This window comes from Macrotis lagotis, chromosome 1 (genome assembly GCF_037893015.1).
Source record: "Macrotis lagotis isolate mMagLag1 chromosome 1, bilby.v1.9.chrom.fasta, whole genome shotgun sequence".
NCBI classification, from domain to species: Eukaryota; Metazoa; Chordata; class Mammalia; order Peramelemorphia; family Peramelidae; genus Macrotis; species Macrotis lagotis.
In genome coordinates, this window is record NC_133658.1 from 491,515,283 (window position 1) to 491,537,059 (window position 21,777).

The 21,777-nt window shown below is 33.7% G+C and overlaps 1 long non-coding RNA gene across 4 annotated transcripts in view; it reads right to left on the reverse strand.

Moving 5' to 3' along the window:
* LOC141520341 (uncharacterized) overlaps nucleotides 1-21,777 on the reverse strand; it is a 55,541-nt gene that overhangs the window by 13,925 nt on the left and 19,839 nt on the right. For 2 of the 4 annotated variants that reach the window (XR_012477588.1, XR_012477595.1), the window contains 2 exons: nucleotides 14,020-14,166; nucleotides 8,795-8,945 (listed from right to left, as the gene is read on the reverse strand). This is a non-coding gene — a long non-coding RNA (uncharacterized LOC141520341). Of the gene's footprint in view, nucleotides 1-8,794; nucleotides 8,959-9,908; nucleotides 10,105-14,019; nucleotides 14,167-21,777 lie in introns of those variants that run through there. The other 2 variants (XR_012477590.1, XR_012477592.1) reach the window with 2 other exon arrangements.

Genomic DNA, 21,777 nt, shown 5'->3' on the forward strand with positions numbered 1-21,777 from the left:
GCTTGAAGGCATAAAAAATTTATTTATGCTTTCTTTTAATTCTGTGAAAATTTTTATACTTAGAGGCAATCAGCATAGTGGTACAATAGATACTTTCAGACTCTTATGAAAAATTATTAATGTAACAAGACAAAAAATTGTTAATGCCAAATGTAATGTTTCTTTGCCATTTCCTTAATTGATTTTAATAATGCCAGAATTCCAATATATTTCAGTTACATACCAACTCATAAGATATTTACTCTTGCTTAGGTTATAAATCACCCTGAGATTTTACCTTATAAAGAACCCTAACTTGAGACAGATCTCAGCTTCTAATGCCCTTTCATCATTCCATTGGGATTCATGGCATGAAAGGTGAAACAGCCAAAATGGTTTTCCTTCCCTGGATTGCCAAGTGACTGGGGTCTCAAAACCAGGTCTTGCTACTTTATACTTTCTCCTTCCCTTTTTCTCCTAAAAGTATAAAAACCTATTCCTCTGAATTTGCTGATGGAACATCCTCCAGACTAGCAGGTCTGTTATCCTGTTTTCTCGATTAAAGATACTTGGTTCCTCAACTCATGACTTTGATTTATTTCAGAATTTAACATTAAACAGTGGTAGTGGTGGGATTCATTAAAGGTTATGTCTCCCCTAGTCTAGGAACTGAGCTTCTAGATGACCTAATACCAGCACAGGTCTAGTCCCCAAGCCCCATCCCTCACTAGACTGGTAAGTGCCTAATCTCTCTTGAATCTGTATTCCCATCTTTTTTTTCAGTTGAGTGGTCTTTTTAACTGAGAACTGGTCAAACAGAAACAAACACAAAAATGCTCTTCCAGGAGCCAATATGGTAGAATAAACAGGAAATCACCTGAACTTTCCCATATTCACCTCCAAACTAAATAGTGCCTCCACCCCAAACGAATTCTGTAATTGCAGACCCACCAAAAAAGATTATATATAAGCAATCTTCTAGTCCAAAAAACTCAGAAGGTCAGAAGATCTGTCTCACTAAGGTAAAAAGGGTACAGGATAGGAAGCAACCCAGTAACCCAGCAGAAAGTTCTGAACCCCTCTGCAACACAAGAAAGAGGGGAGGAGAAAAGAGAAAAAACTAAAACTTAAAATTTTGTAAACATGAATGCTAAAAAATTGTCATTACATATAATTGGAAAAAAAAACATTAAAAAAGGACAATCAATTTGGGATCAACTTAACTGACCACTCCCCTCTCAAAAAAAAAAAAAAGAACTGAAGTCAGTCATAGCTTTCTAGTATGGTTTAGATACTTTCAAGTTTTTGGAACATTGGCAATCATTGGCAAAATCTGATATAAAATCTCATCCCTGATACTGCTGGCCCCAACAGGATCCATTTGATAGATATAAAATTAGCTACTTAAAAATGTCCCTTGATAAGAAAGGATCAAAAATCAAACACCCTTAATGGGACTCATTTAACTAGTAATCATTAGAAGTAATTAAGAGGGAAAGAGTCTAAACTTTCATCCCATCAAGAAAATATTTTTTTAAAAAAATTCAAAATTGAGGGGCAGCTAGGTGGCGCAGGATAAAGCACCAGCCCTTGAGTCAGGAGTACCTGGGTTCAATTTTGGTCTCAGACACTTAATAATGACCCAGCTGTGTGGCCTTGGGCAAACCACTTAACCCCATTTGCCTTGGAAAAAACCTAAAATATATATAGATATAGATATAGATATAGATATAGATATAGATATAGATATAGATATAGATATATATAGATATATAGATATATATAAAGTTTTAAGTAAAAATTCAAAATTGATAAAGAGGCTGAATCTAAAATATTTCTCTTCTGGGAAGGATTAGGCCAATTGGAATCTCAAAAGAAAAAAATGAAAACCAAAATAGAGTCTCTCAGGCTATGTCAAGAACACACACAAATACATAACACACACACACACACACACACACACACACACACATACAAAAAACACATATATCCCAGAATTTTACTTAGAAAATGAGATTTTTTTGTGTGTGCACTCTAAATTATTTTTTAAGGAAGCCATAGCCAAATTTTGTTTTTTCTAAGGCATATTAAGTGTTGGTTTGTATATGTGACTGAAGACAGATGCTAATTCAATCTGAGAGTAAAATCTAGTCTATCAGTCTTGTTTGTTTAGTTTTGTTTGTTTTGTTGTTGTTTTTGAGGCAGTTGGGGTTGATTTGCCCAGGTCTACACAGCTAGTAAGTATTAAGTGTCTGAGATCACATTTGAACTCAGATCCTGACTTTAGACCTGACTCCATTCTGCTCTATCCATTGTGCCACCTAACAGTCCTTCTATATTTATTGATGTTGTTTTTTCAAAGCCTGCTTCAGCAAAGAGATTGGGATAATGAACGTTTAAACTCTGTTTTTGTCATTTTTTGTCATTTCATCTATGTTTAAATCAAACTAGCCTTTTCCTAAAACCTCTATCATACATCTATGACTGTTTTCTATTTCTCTGTCCATTATTAATCTGTTATCTTTTGCTGGGATGCCTCCTGTCCTGGACTGTGTTCTGCTTTTACCTTAGTGAGACAGACCTTTCCTTCTGATCTTCTGAGTTTCTTGGGCTAGAAGATTCTCTGGTCTTATTAACCACCCTGCTAGGTTCTGAGCTTTTAAAAAAGATCTTTTTTCCCCCTTTACTTCCCTGAACTGGTCAGGTTTGGAAATGTAAAGAATGGATTGATCATGATGTTTGTCCTTTATTCTCAAAGAAGATCATGACATCAGGGGAGGTGCCAAGACAAGGATGTGCACTGGATTTGAGTAGAGGGGGGTTGCCCAGCCTCATATTCTCCTCGGGAGCCATCTGGGTCCAGTGGTCAGATATGACTCAGGACAACTGGAGATGGCCCTGGAAGCGAGGAAATCAGAGTTAAGTGACTTGCCCAGTGTCACACAACTGGTAAGTTTCTAGTGTCTGAGGCTGAATTTGAACTCCTGTCCTTCTGACTCCAAGGTCAGTGCTCTAACTACTGTACCATCTAGCTCACCCCCAAAGATTGAATTAACACTCTTTAAAATTAAGGAAGATAGGGGCAGCTAGGTAGTGCAGTTGATAGAGCACCAGCCCTGTAATCAGGAAGACCTGAGTACAAATCTAGTAATAATTACTTAGAAGTGTGACTTTGGGCAAGTAACCCCTCTCAAAAAAAATTAAGGGAGATAAGAATAAAAACTTGACAGAAAAACAGGTTCACAATTTCATGGCTAGAAGAGGAAAAGGTAATCTTGCTGTCAAAAGAAAAGTGAGCTTCTAAGGAAATGCTAGAAATTTTAATTATATGCTTAGGAGTTTTGCAAATTAAAATGAAGTAGGAATTTAAGAATAACTTTTAAATAGGTGTATATTTCAAACTTAGAAATGCTGTTGCAACTTATGAGACTCCTATTTATTTTTATAACAGATTCAGACCTCCAGAAAGTAGCAAACTGTTCTTTTGCCCTAAACCTTTAATTTTAGTCTCAACTGAGATTAATTGATAGCCTCTCATTTATCCTAAGCCCTGTGGCCTGTTGGGAAGGAATTTCAGCTAAATTTAATTTAAATTGAAAGATTTACTAAAAATTTCTTCCCTTTGTCTAATCAGGCTAATGCGATTTTTATTAGATGATACAAACCTTTTTCTTCCTCTTATCTCTCCACCTGGAGAAATAATGCCCATAGGTCTGAAGAGAATCCAGGAGCAATTATAGATCATTTTAATGATTGAAAAGATGTAGCTGATTTAATGGTGACTTTGTTCTCTCCAAGTGAAAGACACATAGTCATAAAGAAGCTAATTGGTTAGCCCCAATAAAAGAATCCCCAATTGGTCTTTAAAAGATCCACAATGAGACCCCAATAATTCTGATGATCACAATTACAAGAGGTCAAATAATTTTTATTTGAAAGTATGAATATTTGTGTAACTTTCCTAGCAAACTGGAATAGGTTTCAGTAGACAGGAGAAAAGGAGCATAAGAATCCAACTCATTTTTAAGATAGGCTATGCAAAAGTGATAAATTATATGGGAGACCAAACTCTATTCTGAGAGATGCCCAGATCATTTGCACCCACTTTGTTCATCAATCCTTGCCTAAAATACAAAAGTATTTCCAGAAGAGATGCCCAGGTTGCCAAGGAATGATCATAGAGAAGATTAAGGGAATTATTCTTTAAGTCTACAAAGGAAAGGGAATTGTGAAAAGGGGCCAATATGTTATCCAATCTGCTTCAGCCCAAATCATTCTTAAAAGAGTTAGTATAGGGGCAGCTAGGTGGCACAGTGGATAGAGCACCAGCCCTGGAGTCAGGAGTACCTGAGTTCAAATTCTGCCTCAGACACTTAATAATTACCTAGCCGAGTGGCCTTGGGCAAGCCACTGAACCTCATTGCCTTGAAAAAAACTAAAAAAAAAAAAGAGTTAGTATACAGATCATTAGAAAGGCTATGTTGGAACTTATATATAAACCACCTTGCACTTTTCAAAAGTGTTTCCACTGTTATAAAAAGGGAATCTTAGAAATGAAAAGGTTTTAAGGCTTCCCCATAAAGAGAAATAATGCAACAGGAAAGAGTTGTAAGGACTATGAATCTCAAAGATAGTTGTTGGGGGTGGGGTTCCAGACTCCAAGATCCCAGCCTTTCTCTAGGGGTTCCCTTCACCCCTTATTCCCTTCACTGGTTTTATAGTTGAATAACTAATCTTTCCATTGGTAAGTTATCAAGTAGAAATTTAACAAGTCCTAACAGATTAGATGAAGTTGGTAAAGTGCTGTTGTAATAAGACATCAGTTTAACAATAGTATGTGAAGCACAGACATTTATAGAGTGAAGAGAAATTTCATAGGCAAGATGTTCCTTAGTGTAATAATTGCAATAGATTAATATCACTTGAAATCTTTTGTTGTGGGTTGGTTGAAAATGGTGAATCCCATTATAAAAAATACATAGAATAGATAGCCCCGTTGTAAAGTAAAATACTAAATAATTGAAATTATAAATTGAGATTCTGTATGATACTATTTGGAAAAGAGATACAGATATGTAACTGAATTTATTATGGTCTCATTTTAAGTGAAATGTACCCTTCCTAGAATTTATTATATTTGTTAGCTATTTGTAAGCCATTATCTCAATTATTTTATTAATATTACATATAAAGATAATGCCTAATATTAATTTGATAATTCATTACATTATAAATGTTATAAGAAAAGTTATCTTTCCTTATTTTGGATTATTGATCAATTGTTAAAAAACTTATATAAGCACATTATTAAAAATACATTTTTTCTGTGAAGTTGGCACAACAAAGATCCATTAAAATGTCCTCCTCTATGAAAGATAATCTTACTAAAAAATCTTACTAAATCTGTTAATAGCTTAAAGTCACATTGAAAGCTGCCTTTTAATATCAGATTGACAACTGAATGGGATGCCAATATTTTAACTCTTCAAGATCAAGCCCCATGCTCATGTTAAAATACGGTGATTTGATTTTATCAAATCTTAGAAATTAAAAAAAATATTCTATTCAATCTTTCACCATTGGAATGATGTAGAGAATTATGAATGTAGCAAAAACAAAATCTGTAACCTCTAAATGCTGTTACAATCAGGGAATCTTGTTAAAGGTGTGGATAGGTCTTTGCTCTTGAGATATAAATAGACTCCTATTGTTTCAATTGCTTAATGTAAAATTTGTATACTATCTCCTTCTTTCCAAACCCCAGTCTTCAACCCTCCACCTGGTTTTGGTCAAATGGGGGGGAGGGATTTCCCCTTTTGCCCTCAGTGCCCAGATAAGGGCCAAGGCTATAAAACCTGAACTGGACTTCCATTTGGGGCCAGCCCTCTCCCTCTCTGGTCCTGTCAGCACTTTCTCTCTCTCTGACTGTCTTTCCTTATCTCCCTATTATCCAAACAACCATGGGGAGCCTTTTGTTATTCTTTCTGTCTTAAGTACTTGTTGACTCTTCAGGAGGAAAAGTTTCTTTAGCCTCTTTTCTTAGCTATATTTCATAATAAAATCCTGAACAATTTTCACATCCCAGAGAAAGCATGCAAATTCATTCGTCTTTCAGTGGCCCCCAAATTCCTATGCTTATCTGGTTACCCCAGATACCATCGGCAACAGGAACACACCGTCCTAAAACTGTTTTGCAGTTTTAGTTTCCTATTATAAGTAAGGTTAGATAAGCATCTGGCAGTCTTGTTCATTCACCTTTCAGGATGAACTGTCAGAAATCTATATCATAAACTTAGTGTCAAATAAATATTGGTAATGGAAAAAAATAAATTTGGTTTTGTGATCTGAGACTATTAGAAAGAGTCCTAAATGTTTCTTTGTAATGTTTTAATTAAGAATTAACTCCTTCTTTGAAAACTTTCAAAGGTTTCTGCCTGGGGAAATTGGGCTACACCCTACAAGCATCAGATCAAATTCTTTTAATCTTCTGCCTGAACCAAATCAGTCTTTCAACTAGAATTGTTGAGTGAGACTTAGAATGAATCTACCCACACCTTTGATTATTGGATCTTGCTGTTTAACACCTCATGGAGGACTTCTTGGACAGAGCTAGGATGGTAACTGGAAGCTAGGAAGCTCCTGTACCTTTCCCAGAAATAACTTTAAATTGAATCCTCTAAACAGACCCTCTCTGTGACAGAACCCAACAAAAATCAGAGTGATACAACTTTTCAGTTCAAGATATCTTTTTCATTGTTTTTTGAATTTTACCATTTTCCCCCAATCTTGTTTCCCTCCCCCCCACCCTCCCACAGAAGGCAGTCTGATAGTCTTAATTTTGTTTCCATTCTTATATATATATATATATATATATATATATATATATTGATCTAAATTGAATTTATTGAGAGATAAATCATATCCTTAAGGAAAAAATAAAATATAAGAGATAGCAAAACTATATAATAAGATAATGTTTTTATTTAAATTAAAGGTCTTTGGTCTTTGTTTAAACTCCACAATTCTTTCTTTGGATAGAGATGGTATTCTCCATTGCCAATACCCTAAAATTGTCCCTGATTGTTGCACTGATGAAATGAACAAGTCCATTAAGACTGATCATCAACCCCATGTTGCTGTTAGGGTGTACCACGTTTTTCTGGTTCTATTCATCTCGCTCAGCATCAGTTCATGCAAATCCCTCCAGGCTTCTCTGAATTCCCATCCCTCCTGGTTTGTAACAGAACAATAATGTTCCATAAAGAACATGTACCACAATTTGTTCAGACATTCCCCATTCCCCGGTTTCCAGTTCTTTACCACCACAAACAAGGCTGCTATGAATATTTTTGTACAAGTGATGTTTTTACTCTTTTTTCATGATCTCTTGGATCAAAGGGTATGTACATTTTAATTGCCCTTTGGGCATAATTCCAAATTGCTCTTCAGAAAGACTGGATCAGTTCACAGCTCCACCAACAACACATTAGTGTCCTGGATTTCCCACATGTCTTCCAACATTGATCATTGTCTTTTCTGGTCATATTGGCTGGTCTGAGAGGTATGAGGTGGTACCTCAGAGATACTTTAATTTGTATTTCTCTGATCAGTAATAATTTTGAGCAATTTTTCATATGACCATGGATTGCTTTGATTTCCTCATCTGTAAATTGTCTCTGCATATCCTTCAGTTCAAGATATCTTGGAGGAACTTCAGGAAAAATCTGTCTCATGTGGATAAAAGGGAAGTGCAGCCTAGTGTAGGTGGTAGATCTGGGAGGTCAACAGAAGGCTCTTAGCCACAGTGTAGTTCAGGTCTTGGCTCAGTAGGCCAACAGTGAGGGTCCCAAGACCAGCTAGGAAGACAAAGTTTGACCCAAGAATGCTGGTACACAGGCAGGATTGAGTAGGGCTAGTCTAACACAGGTAGCAAACAGAAGAACTTGAGATGCCAGAGCAAAAAAACAGAAACTAGAACCCCGTCCCAGAGTAAAAACCCTGGCTCTTCACCCTCTCTGTCCCACAAGCAAAACTCAACTTTCAAAATGAGCAACAACAACCACACACACACACACACACACACACACACACACACACACACACACACACACAGAGAGACAAACAAAACCCAGAGCTTTAGCCATAGAAAGCTACTATTTTGATAGGGAAAATAAAAATGCCATCTCAGAGAAGGGAAACAGTAACAAAATGTTTGCATGTGAAGTCTCAAAGGAGATTTTGAATTGACTTCAAATCCTTGAGCTCTTAGAAAAGCTCAAAAAGGATTTGTAAAACCAAAGAAGAGAGAAAGGGAAAAAATTGAGAAAAGAAAAGAAACTCATGCAGGAGAATTACGAAAATTTGATCGAAGAAAATAATACCTTTAAAAAAGTAAAACTTACCAAATGGAAAAAGAAAACAGCTCCTTTAAAAGTAAAATTAACCAGGGGCAGCTAGGTGGTACAGTGGATAGAGCACCAGCAGTGGAGTCAAATCTGACCTCAGACATTTAATAATTACCTAGTTGTGTGACCTTGGGCAAGTCACTTAATCCTATTGCCTTGCAAAAAAAAGTGCAACATAAAACATACATTTTTTAAAAAAGTAAAATTAACCAACTGGAAAAGGAAAACTACTCCTTTACAAGTAAAATTAACTAACTGGTAAAGGAAACACAAAAACTAACTGAAGAAAATAAAACCCCAAAATTAAAATTGGACAAATGGAAACTAACACCTCTTTTAAACACCAAGATTCCATCAAACCAAGCCAAAAGATGGGAAAAATAAAAGAAAATGTAAAATACTCATTTAACCTGTCCAGAGGTTGCAGCAATTTCAAAGGTCCAAATGTTGGCACTTCTGGAATAGCAGGTGACTGCCCCATCCTCCAGGCAAGGATGCTGATAAGACAGTGGTCCTCTTCCCCAAAGATACAGTTCATGATGATGAGACAGTGTTCTTCTTCTGTAAAGATAATCTAATGATCATGGCTTTATATGCTTATGTGCATCAACATATTTGTACAGACATATGCCTTATGTAATATAATGTATTGGAACTAGATGAAAATATTCATGTGGTTGATAATTTTTAGTTCTATTAAGTATTTAATGAATTTAGTAACATAAGAATGTGTATTATTATATGCTAAGGAATAATAAATCCATGTTTTCTATACTTAATAATCATTGTATAAATGATAGTCTATAATGATGTAATGAATAAATACAATATTAAGGATAATAATAATAATTGTATATGAATCTGTAATCTCATCACAGTGAATGTGTTCCTACCATCACATCACAATCATTCCACCTTTTCACCATATATGACTTTTGTCCATGTTCTCCCATAAAACCTCCAAAGGAAGTCTATGTAATTTAATGATCAACTTCCCTTGATTTACTTGACATTACATAGATTGTAGTAGGGCATGTAAGGTATTTACTAACTACACTTCCCTCTTAAATAACTAAAGGACTCACCTTTTCTAGTCACACATCTCTGATGACTTCCTTTCCTGTACAATTATTTCTTGGTATTAGGTCAATGCCTACAAAGACCTATCATAAGCCTCTCCATTGCCTTTTAGGTAACTTGCATCTGTCTTTGTAACTTGTGAAAAAAATGAACTTATCCCTATATATAATGACAATTGTCCAAATTGTAAAAATATAGATGGGCTATCTTTTGCACAAAAGGAAGAATTACTCATATCAAAGAGATCATAGAAATACATTATTTCATATTGCTTATTTCTCAAAATAAAGAACCAGATAGCATCCCACTTTTTTGGTTCTTTCCAGTTGACTTCTTATTTTTGTCTTTTATTTTCTAAGCTGTTTTTGAGATTGTCTCCTCAGTTTTATCTTAAGACTCACACATGGTTCCCAAAATGTTGTTCATGATTAAATAGACTAAATATTAACAATTATTTTTAATTAATCTACATTTGTTTGGCAAAATGCAAATCCATTTTAGGCAGAAATTTACTAGTTTAGCAAAATGAGGACTATCTTCAAAAATTTTGTTTCTGAATATCTGATGTGAATTATATGGATCAAGCTGCCTTGGTTACATATATTCATGTAATTGATTCATTGTCAGCCTTTAGATGGATCTGTGAAGAAAGTAAAGATGTTATTCTAAGTGTAAACATATATGGCCATTTACTTTTCCTTCAAATTCTTATTAAAAAATTCTCATTGAAATAAATAACTTTCACTAAGCAACAATTCTCTGTCTAGAAAAACATTCCCTGCTTCTACTTTTATTAGACATTGTTTTATTGTATTGTTCCACATCCTTTTCTGGAGTTTTCCCAGGATATCACTGACCACAATTAAGAGACACAGTCACAAAATATTCCAATTTCAAAAGTGCTATTCAGTCCACTAATGAAGAGTTAGTTGTAGTAATAGAGGGTCCAGGTGCCCTTTTAAATTCTTGGAGATATGAAATTGAAAATTTAAAAACAGAAAACACGAATTATTTCTTATAGATTTGGTATTATCTTCATTTGTTTTGTATGTTTGGTGATTATAGAGGAGGTCTGGTTTGTGAAGAATTGTCATTTCCGTGATTAAAAAGAAATATTATTCAAAGAGAACATTTATAATTTAAATTGATTAAGAATGGCAGCACATCTTTAATTGTGTGCCTTCTTTCATAGTTCTTTTAATGTTTTTATTAATCTTGTTTTCAAAAATAACTCTTTCAGTTAGAACTATGGATAAAAATTAAATGTGGCAATTTATTTTCTTTTTACCTTAGAAGATGGTGTACTCTAACAGTATGGGTCAACATGACCATAACTTTCATTTATTATATGATATCAATGGTGTCTTATTAGTTCCTTCCCACTCTTTCATGTTTGTACATTTTTAAAAGAACTATCATGGTTCAATAAATTTTAACCTTTACTCTTAGAAAGTCAAATTATTAATTCCTAGCACTTATTTGCTTACATTTCTTCCTAACTGAAATAATACATATATAAATTAACCTAAAGATGAGAGTAAAAAATGAATGAACCAATTAAAATATACCATTTTTTTTGGAAACTATTTTATTTTTCCAATTACATGTAAAGATAGTTTTCAACATTCATTTTTTATAAGATCTTGAGTTCCAAAGTTTTCTTTCTCCTCCCTTCCACAACATGGCAAGCAATCTAATATAGGTTATGCAAGTGCAATCATGTTAAACATATTTCTATATTAGTTATTTTTGTGAAAAAGAAACAGACAAAAATGGAAAAGCATGAAAAAAAGATGAAAATAGCATGTTTAGATCTACATTAAGACTACATAGCACATCTTTTGGTTGTGGTCAGAAATTTCCAAACCTAATGATTGTCTTGGATCATTGTATTGATAAGAAGAGATAAGTCTATCATAGCTGATCATTGTACAATGTTACTGTTACCATGTACAGTATTCTAGTTCTGCTCACTTCATTCAGCATCAGTTCATGTAGGTCTTTCAAGGTTTTTCTAAAATCTGCCTACTCTTTATTTCTTCTAGCATAAAATTTTTCTGTTACATTCATAATCACAACTTGTTCAGCCCTTCTCCAACTGATGGGCATCCCCTCAATTTCTAATTCTTTACCACCAAAAAGAACTGCTATAAATATTTTTGTACACATAAATCATTTTTCATTTTTCACAATCTACTTGTGATACAGATCTAGTAGTGATATCAATGGATCAAAGGGTATGCACAGTTTGATTTCCCTTTGGGCATAGTACCGAATTACTCTCCAGAATGGTTGCATTAGCTCACAACTCCACTCATAATGCATTTGTGTCCCAATTTTCCCACATCTCCAACATTCATCATTTTCCTTTTCTGTCATCTTAGCCAATTTGATAGGTGTGAGGTGGTGTTTTAGAATTGTTTTAATTTGTATTTTTCTAATCAATAGTGTTTTAGAGTATTTTTCATATGACTGTAGATAGTTTACTTTCTTTATCTGAAAACTATCCATTTCCTATGACCATTTATCAATTAGAGAACATGTGGCAATATTATTAATTGTGATAGTGATTTCATATTTTTAAATAGGAAAAGATAAGTTGTCATAGCGTTGTTACTAAAGCTATTTTTAAATGTTAAATATTTCCAAGAGAAATAGTAGCTTTGGATCCAATTAAAAATTGTTAAATTTTGGTGTCTCTTATTTAGAGAACTTTTACCATACAGATTCTCATCTGTCTGACATGACAAGTGTCATCCTACCTGACTTCTTAGGATCTCTTCTGTAATTACAATTTCTATAAAATAATAGTTCACATTTAAGTAGTGTTTTGCTGTTCACTAAGAACTTTCTTCACAAATAATTTGGGAAAGTCATAACTTCAAGCCTAATTAATATGACAGAGCAAAAATTAAACTCCATACATAATCTGATGTACTAAGATATTTCTTAATGTAGGAAGGATTTCAAGTGGGAGGGGGGATGAGATGATCTGTGAAAGGTTACTCAGTCTGAGTTCCTATGGGAAAGCTTATCCATATTTCAAATAGTAAGGGTTAAAATCATTTTTGGCTCTCCTGCTATCCTTTGAACTATAAAACTAGGTTTTCATTAAAACATGCCAACCTATACTTCTCCCTTATCTCACCATTCTTTTTTTTTTTTTTTTTGGTTTTTGCAAGGCAAATGGGGTTAAGTAGCTTGCCCAAGGCCACACAGATAGGTACTTATTAAGTGTCTGAGACTGGATTTGAACCCAGGTACTCCTGACTCCAGGGCTGGTGCTTTATCCACTGTGCCACCTAGCCGCCCCGTTATCTCACCATTCTTAATGAAACCAAGTTATTTTTCCTATGTTCAAGCTATCTAGCTATTTTAAAAAACATAGAAATAACTTTCATTTATGTAGCATAGTAAGATTTTCAGGTTTTTCCTTATAACTACTCTATTCTCTCTCTCTTTATCTCTCTCTCTCTCTCTCTCTCTCTCTCTCTCTCTCTCTATATATATATATATATATATATATATATATATATAATTCTTATTTTACAGATTTTAAGACAGTGATTTACTAAGTATCACAAAATTAGAAAGCATTAGAGTCAAAATCCCTACCTCAGGAATTCTGGCCTACAAGATCCATGCCTCTTTCCTCAGTAGTCTACTTTCTACTAGATCATCTTCCTGTCACCTATGTAATGATGCTTGTCCTTTGTTCTTGAAGAAGACCTTGACATCAGGAAGGTGATGGCATGACATGTACTTGAATTGGACTTGAATGAGGGCATGTTGTGCTAAGTCATCAGTTTCACTTTCTCCTCCAGAGCCATCTGGATTCAGTGGCCAGATATGAATCAGGATGAAGGAAAAAATGACCCTGAATGAGAGGTAATCAGGGCTGAGTGACTTGCCCAAGGTCACATAGCCAGTAAGAATCAAATGTCTTGAGGTTGGATTCAAGCTCCCATCCTCTCGACTTCAAGGCCATGACTCTATCCACACCGCACCACCTAGCTCACTTATAGACAAACTCCTAAAGAACATGAAGTGTTTCCCCATTATCATGTTTATCAACATCAGATTCTCAGTTTAAAAAAAAAAAGACTTCTCTAGTTTGTCTCAGACAGTCAATCTCCCTCATATTTCTCTGTTTCAGACATTTCCTTTGCTCCACCCAAATGAAATTAGACATTTCATTTTTCTGATCTTTCAGCTTCCATCTCTGCCATGTCACAACCTTGAATATCCTCTTCCCTCCAGGGTATCTAGCTCTCTGATAATTTCACTTCTCACATGAAACATTCCCAAATTAAATTAAGTGATCACTCCAACCTTTGACTTTTCACAGCATTTTGGAGTTTTTGCATAATTTTAGACTCTACATTTATTATATTGAATTTATGAGTCTATTCTCCTCCATGAGTCAATAATTCCTAGAGGACAGCAACCCTTGCAAATTCCTCTTTGTTTCTTGGGTACTGACTAGAACAGTGCCTTACACATAGAAAATGTTCAATAAACATTTGTTTGGCTGAATTAAATTACATTTACTTACTATTTCTCAATTCTAGTAGTCAAGTTGCTCATATTGAAACAGATGAAATACATAGATGTGTATTCCATGTGAAATCTGTATTTTATCACCATTCTCTCCTGTTTGCCTTCTTATATTTCTGTACTTCATTTGAGTGTTGGCATTATCCTCATCAGAAAAGAAAAAAAAATTATCATCTACATGATTAAGCTATTGTTATATACTATTCAAACATATTGTATATACATGTAGGTATATATATATACATATACACATAGACACACATGTATTTGTATATATTCACACACATAGTGATTAATTTTGAAAATCTACAATCTAAGATGTTTGAAGGAAATAAAGAAAGCAGATTAAAAATTGGAAATATATGAAGGGCTGAGATCTGCTTCAGTTGAGAGAGGGAGATACTGGGTTAAGTCATCTTTTAAAGTATTAAAGAAACTATATGAAATTTTGCTTTACATTTTTCTTATATGAGTTATAGGGAAACGAATTGTTCTTATTAAACTGGCACCTTAGAATATTAATCTGAGACTCTTTTAAACCACACTAGAAGCTATGACACCTTAAAGCAATCAAGTCTTCCTCACACTACTGATAATTGAAACTTTCTATCTTATCTATGAGAAATGATGAAAGTGCTATATAAAAAAGCAGAGAAGTAGAGTGGATTTTAATTTCTGAGTCTCAATTTCCACCTCAAAGAGCTGATAGAAGATTCAAATAAGATATGAGTAAAGCATTTTGTCAGTTAAGAGCAGCTAGGTAGAGCATTAGATAAATCACCAGGTGGGGATCAAAAAGTTCTGAGATCAAATGTGATATCAGATATGTAACCCTGGCCACCTCAGTTTCCTCACCTATAATGCAACATGTAAAAATTTTGAGAGATATGGTTTCTGTGTTAACATTTTATTAATAATGCTAGCTTTGATTAATAAAAAGAATAGTTATTTGACCCACTTTCTCTTGAACCAAAGTTAATTCATGGAGGTGGGCTCACAGTTTATATGTCCTTGGAAGAGTGGGTATCCCTCAGGGTGGCAATTAACTGTGATTGGTTAATAAGTAATGAGAATTATTATAATGAGAGATGGAACATTTCAATAAGAGCCTGGGGGAAGTAACTTTATGTCATTTACTTCTAAATTGTCACCCAAATGTGAGCAAAACACAGTGTGGTCAGAGTTTCACCTTAGATTCATATCTTGTAAAGTTGGGTGGGGTAGCAAAACCTAGATTGAGGAGAATCTAATCCTCTGCCATCATCAATCCTGTCCTACTGAGCCTTGAAATGAGAACTTTAGAAAAAAGGGGGAAACTCTGGATCTCCCCAAGTCATTGGTTATTAATAATAATTTCTTCCAATAATAAAAATACCTATCTCTCAGGCTTGCTATGAAGATCTGTTATTATTTTTTTTTCATGTATTTAAGGTAATGGGGTTGAGTGGCTTGTCCAAGGTCACACAGTTAGGCAATTATTAAGTGTCTGAGACTGGATTTGAACTCAGGTCCTCTATTGTGAAGATCAAATGAGATAATAATTATAAAGGCACTGTGTGTGTGTGTGTGTGTGTGTGTGTGTGTGTAGCACTATATAAAATTACTCCAAAAAGGTCAAATATCATATAGCTATGCCAACAGTAAGTTGGTTTGCAGCAAGGCTTTGGTATGTATAAATGAGGGCAGGGTGAAACCTTTTGATGAGAGACCAAAAGTAGAAGACAGAACTATCACTCAGAAAATAAATATCATTCCTTTAACCTCCTGAGAAATTCATATACAAAGAGTGATTGTCATACAAATTATTTACACAACTGTGAGAATATAAACAGATCTTAGATTTTCCTTATTCTTTTGTTCATTGAAAGAGAAATGCTTTAAAGGAACTGGTATCTTTTTTTAACCCAACTATTAGTACCTAATTCACAAATGAGATGCTTATGTGCATATGTATCTTTCTAAGATGTATTATTTTAAAAGATGTTCTAGGATACCCACAGATTCTTTGTTCCTCTTTTCTCCTCCCTGATCAATTCTTCCACATTCAAAAACCCTGTTTATCTACATAATGGGGACTTTTTCCAACACAAACCTCAGAAGCATGAAATCATTGTTAATTTATCTAACAAAGAAGACTATTGTATTAATGTTTTAGAACTGTCTAACTAAACTGTACTTAAAACAAGACCAGTGAATGTATGCTTTTCATTCTCTGAAAAACTGACAGCATGATAAGCAATATGTAATTGAGGTAATCCAAGAAAAGGTCATTGAGCTTGATGACAAAATTATTTTCTTTAGAGTTGTATTGATTGGGTCAATGATTGCTTTCCTTCTGTATTTCTTACTTCAATTGAACTTCTATTTATCTCCATCATTTCAAATCAAGTAGATTCTTCTGATAAACTTGCTATCACAAACATGATTGGGGAATGGATGGTATGAGAGAAGGCTCCATAAATTATTTTAAAGTGTCAACATTTACAGTTGAACAAATACTTTCTCTTACAAATCAGGAATGAACATAGCATTGAAAAGGGCAAAATCTGGTCTCAAAAAAGAAGTTGATTCATCAGGAAGAAGGCAGGTATTCATCACTTGCAATGTGTTTTGGGGAAGGCTATATTCTAGATACTTAAGTATATTTACATTTTTTCAAATAGAATGCATATTCTTCAAGCACTGAAATTTTCATACATTATGTTTCAAGTCTTTTTTGATTGTATCAGGTTTTTTTTTTGCCAGATTATCTGTGTATATCTATCCTTACCTCTTTAAAAGATAAGATCCACCAAGTACTTTGACTATCTCTAAGTCAGGCTCAGCAACTTAGTTCTTCATTCAGTTCTTTTTAAAACTTTGACAGGAAAGTTTTCCCTCAAAGGAAAATGGGAGCAAACTAACCTTCCTTATATGATCATAGTTTTTAAGTCAATTTTAATGGGTATAGTACAAAATACTAGATTGACAAGCAAAGTAAAAACAACCCACTATAATATCTGAGGTAATGAATCTTATTTACTTAACAGATAAAGAAATTTATATTTTGCCATATTCTCATAATGCAAAAAAAGGAGTTAAACTAAAGAAAATACTTGAGATGATAAAAATTGCCTATGATAAAATTACCTTAAAAGGTTTTTCTAAATTTTAACCTTTGGCTACTGATTTCAAAATTATTTACATAAGTTGAAGGGATCAGATAAAGTCACTCTTTTTTTAGGTTTCTTTTGCAAGGCAATGGGGTTAAGTGACTTGCCCAAGGTCACACAGCTAGGTAATTATTAAGTGTCTGAGGCCGGATTTGAACTCAGATACTCCTGACTCCAGGGCTGGTGTTCTACCTACTGCACCACCTAGCCACCCCTAAAGTCACATTCAAATGTAAATGGTTGACATTAAATATCTGTGTGTAAATTTATAAAAATGAATATATGCATATATATGTATAAACATAAAGAAACCTATACTTTTACATATTAGCATAGCATAGGGCTAAAATAAACCAGGATGAGCCTGAAGAAATAACAGTATCCCAATTCATACACATCTCATCCAATGTTTGTCACTCCCCGCCCTTCAATCACATTAGCAAATATGATAGGTATAAAATTATGTCTCAAATTACATTTCTAATTAATAATGATTTAGAGCATTTTTATATGACTAGAAATTGTTTTGATTTCTTTATATAAAAACTACCTGTCCATATCCTTTAACCATTTATAAATTGGGGAATGACTTATAGACTTGACAAATTTCTTGAGATATTTGAGATATGAGACCTTTATCTGAGAAACTCTATAAATTTTTCCAACTTTCTCCTTTCCTTCCATTTTACTTCTCCCAATGCTCTCTATTTCTTATTGATTTACAAATTGTTTGTTTATCCATAAGTCTGATGTTCCACATTCTTCAAATTCTCTTGAAATATATCTCTTTATATCTAGGTCATGTGTCCATTTTTATCTTGATAAATGGTGTAAGATATGATTTATGTCCCTTTTCTGCCAAACTGCTTTTCAGTTTTACCAAATAATGAATTCTTATCCAAAAACTTAAATCTTTACACTTGTTAACCACAAGATTACTATAGCTACTTGCTGCTATAAATTTTATGCCTACTCTGTTCCACTGTTCTTTCTATTTCTTAGAATCAGATAATTTTGATAATTGCTGCCTTATAATATAGCTTAAGATTTGGTACTGCTAAAGTTTCTTAATTAGTTCCTTTGAAAATGTTGACCTTTTGTTCTTCCAAATGACATTTTTCAAATTCAGTAAAATAACTTTGGCAATTTAATTGAATAGGTGAATTAGTTTAGGTAAAATTGTCGTTTCTATTTTATTGTTGTACTCATGAAAAATTAATATTTCCCCAATTATTTAAATCTGGTTTTATTTGTATAAATAATTTTTAAAAATAATTTCATTCATATGTTCCTGGGTTTCTTTTGACAGGTGTACTCCAAAGTATTTTATACCATCTAGAGTTATTTGAAATTGGATGTATCTAACTATCTCTTCTTACAGGATTTTGTTCATGATATATAGGAATTATGATGATTTGTGTGGATTTGTTTTATATTCTGCTATATTATTAAAACTATTGTTTCAACTAACTTTTTATTTGTCTAGGGATTTTTCAAGACTATCATTATATAATCTGTAAAAATATATAATTTTATCACCTTGATTCCTATTCTGATTATTTTTCATCTCTTATAGCTCTTGCTAGAATTTCCAATAAAATATTGAAATTGTGACTATGGGCATCTTTGTTTCACACCTGATCTTACTGAGAAGGTTTCTAGCTTATCTCCATTCCAAATAATCCTTGCTGGTGGTAAATGTTTCTTATCAGTTTAAGGAAAAATTCATTTATACCTATATTTTTCAAGTGTTTTTTAATAGGAATGAGTTTTGTATTTTGTCAAAAGTCTTTTCTGCATCTATTGATATAATCATATGAATTTGTTACTTTTATTATTGATATAATAATATGATCAACACATGTTGGTGGAATATGGAAAAACCAGGATGCTACTGCATTATTGGTAGAACTGTGACCTGATCCATCCATTTTGTATATTAAACTATCTATATCCTCTGACCCACCAATACCACTCTTAAGTCTGTTTCCAAAAATGATCAGGGAAAAAGAAAAAGAACCTCTATGTTTTAAAGTATTTATAGCAGTTCTTTTTGTGGTGACAAAGAAATGAAATTTTTGGGAATGCCTGTCAATTGGGCAATGACTGAACAGGTTGTGGTGTGTGATCATGGTGGAATATTACTGGGCTTTAAGAAATGAACTTGATGATCTTAAAAAAAACATGGATAGACTTGTATGAAATAATGATGAGCAAACAGAGCAGAACAAAGAGCATGTTGTATACAGTAACGACAATATTGTTTTAAGAACAACTTTGAGTGACTAAGTCATTTGGACTACTATAAATACCCATATTAATGCAAAGGATCTATGAAGGAAGATGCTATGTGCATGCAGAGAAAGAACTGATAAATAAAAGTATGTATAGAACTTATACACACACACACACACACACACACACACACACATATATATTTGCATCTAATGGTAGTCATTTCTAGGATGGGGTGGGAAAGAAAAAAAGATAAAAAAAGAAATTTGTATGATAACTTTATATTTAAAAATGAATAGCAAGTTGTACAAAATAGATTTTTCAGTTTCATGTACAATTATCTTTTTTTATTTTACTATGCTATGGAAATGTTTAATTTATTAAGTACAAAATAAAATAAATTTTAAAAATGCAAGAGTGAACAAGTAAAAGTAGGTCATGAGTTGTAAACTAATGATGTTTATTGTCCTGTTTGGGGAAGATACTGTCAGAATCAACCAAAGGGTGACCCAAGAGTTCAATGTTGAACTAGGTATTTTTGTAGCATAAAGTGAGAGCCATCAGATACGAGGGAGTGGAAGTTCAGGTGAAAGGGATTCTCAAGATTAATAAAAACAGGGGCAGCTAGGTGGCATAGTGGATAAAGCACCGGCCTTGGAGTCAGGAGTACCTGGGTTCAAATCCGGTCTCAGACACTTCATAATTACCTAGCTGTGTGGCCTTGGGCAAGCCACTTAACCCCATTTGCCCTGCAAAAAAAAAAAAAAAAAAGATTAATAAAAACAATATGGTAGGTTGCCAGAAAATATTTGAAGGAGGGGTGTGTTACTCCTCCAGAGGATCTCCAGCATATGTGGGCAAGATGAAAACCAGAGATGATCAAGCAATTGGAATAATGCCTCTTATTGGGGTATTCTGGATGCATCAAATGGAATTGAGTTAAGTTAATTAAGTTAATTATTTATTATGCCCTGCTATGTGTCAGAATTATTACTAAGTCCTAGTATACCAAAAACCCAAAAAATTCCATCCTATAAGAAACTCACAGTCTCTGTGAGGAGACAAATAAATAAATAGGTAAACAGATAAACAGATACATAGTTAGATAAGCATATATATGTAAATATAAATGTGACTGTGTGTACATATATATGAGTGTGTTTATATGTGTATATATAGATAATATATATATATATATATGTGTGTGTGTATATATATATACACACACACACCCATATATATGTATACATTGGAGATAATCTTAGATTGAGAAAGACTTCTGTTAAAAGATGACATTTTATCTAGGAACTGAAGAAACATAGGGAAAAACAAGAAATGGAGAAGAGGAAGGGAAAGTTCCAGTCATTTGGGACAGCCAGTGAAAAATGTAGCCTGGTGAAGTCATTTAAGAGAATGTCACTAGATAGCAGAGAATGTAGAATAGAATAAATTGCAAGAAAATTGGAAAAATAAGAAGGGGCCAGGTTATGACAGATTTCCAAAAGCCCTCCAGAACCTCCACATTTTATCTAGTAATAAGAGGGAGTTCGTTTTGAATAAGGTATGGTATTTTTTGGATCTGTCCTCCTGATGGATAGTGGAGGGTTAAATGTCCATCTGCAGGAAGTCTGATTCCTGGAACAGACTTCCCCACACAGGCTAGTTGAAGGTCATGACAGAGTAATATCAATAAATGTTCTTTAAGGGGCAGCTAGGTGGTGCAGTGGATAAAGCACCTGGAGTCAGGAATATCTAAGTTCAAATCCAACCTCAGAAACTTAATAATTACCTAGCTGTGTGGCCTTGGGCAAGCCATTTAACCCCATTGCCTTGCAAAAATAAATAAAATGAAATGAAATAAAATAAAATAAATGTGCTTTGACCAAAATAAATAAATAAATAAGGTATGGCACCTACACCCTAAGTTGAGTAGAGAATGAATTGGAATGAGGAAAGGCTATTGGAAGTGACCAATGAAAGACTATTGTAAAAGTCTGTGGATGAGGTAATGAGGGCTAGTATCCAGGTGATATCCATTTTAGAGGAGCGAAGTGGACATAAACAAGAGATGTTATTTAATCATTGACTGGATGTGAGGGATGGGTGAGAAAGTAAGGATGAAACCTAAATGAAAGCCTAGTAGAGAAGCTAGGAAGAAAGATTTAGGGAAAAGATAATAAATTAAGATTTAGGTGTATCAAATTTAAAATTTCTACATGAGCAAAGAATTGGAAATTGAGTGAATGTCCATCAGTTGGGGAATGACTGAACAAATTATGGTATATGTATGTTATGGAACACTATTGTTCTAATAGAAACCAGGAGGGATGAGAATTCAGAGAAACCTGAAAAGACTTCCATGAATTGAT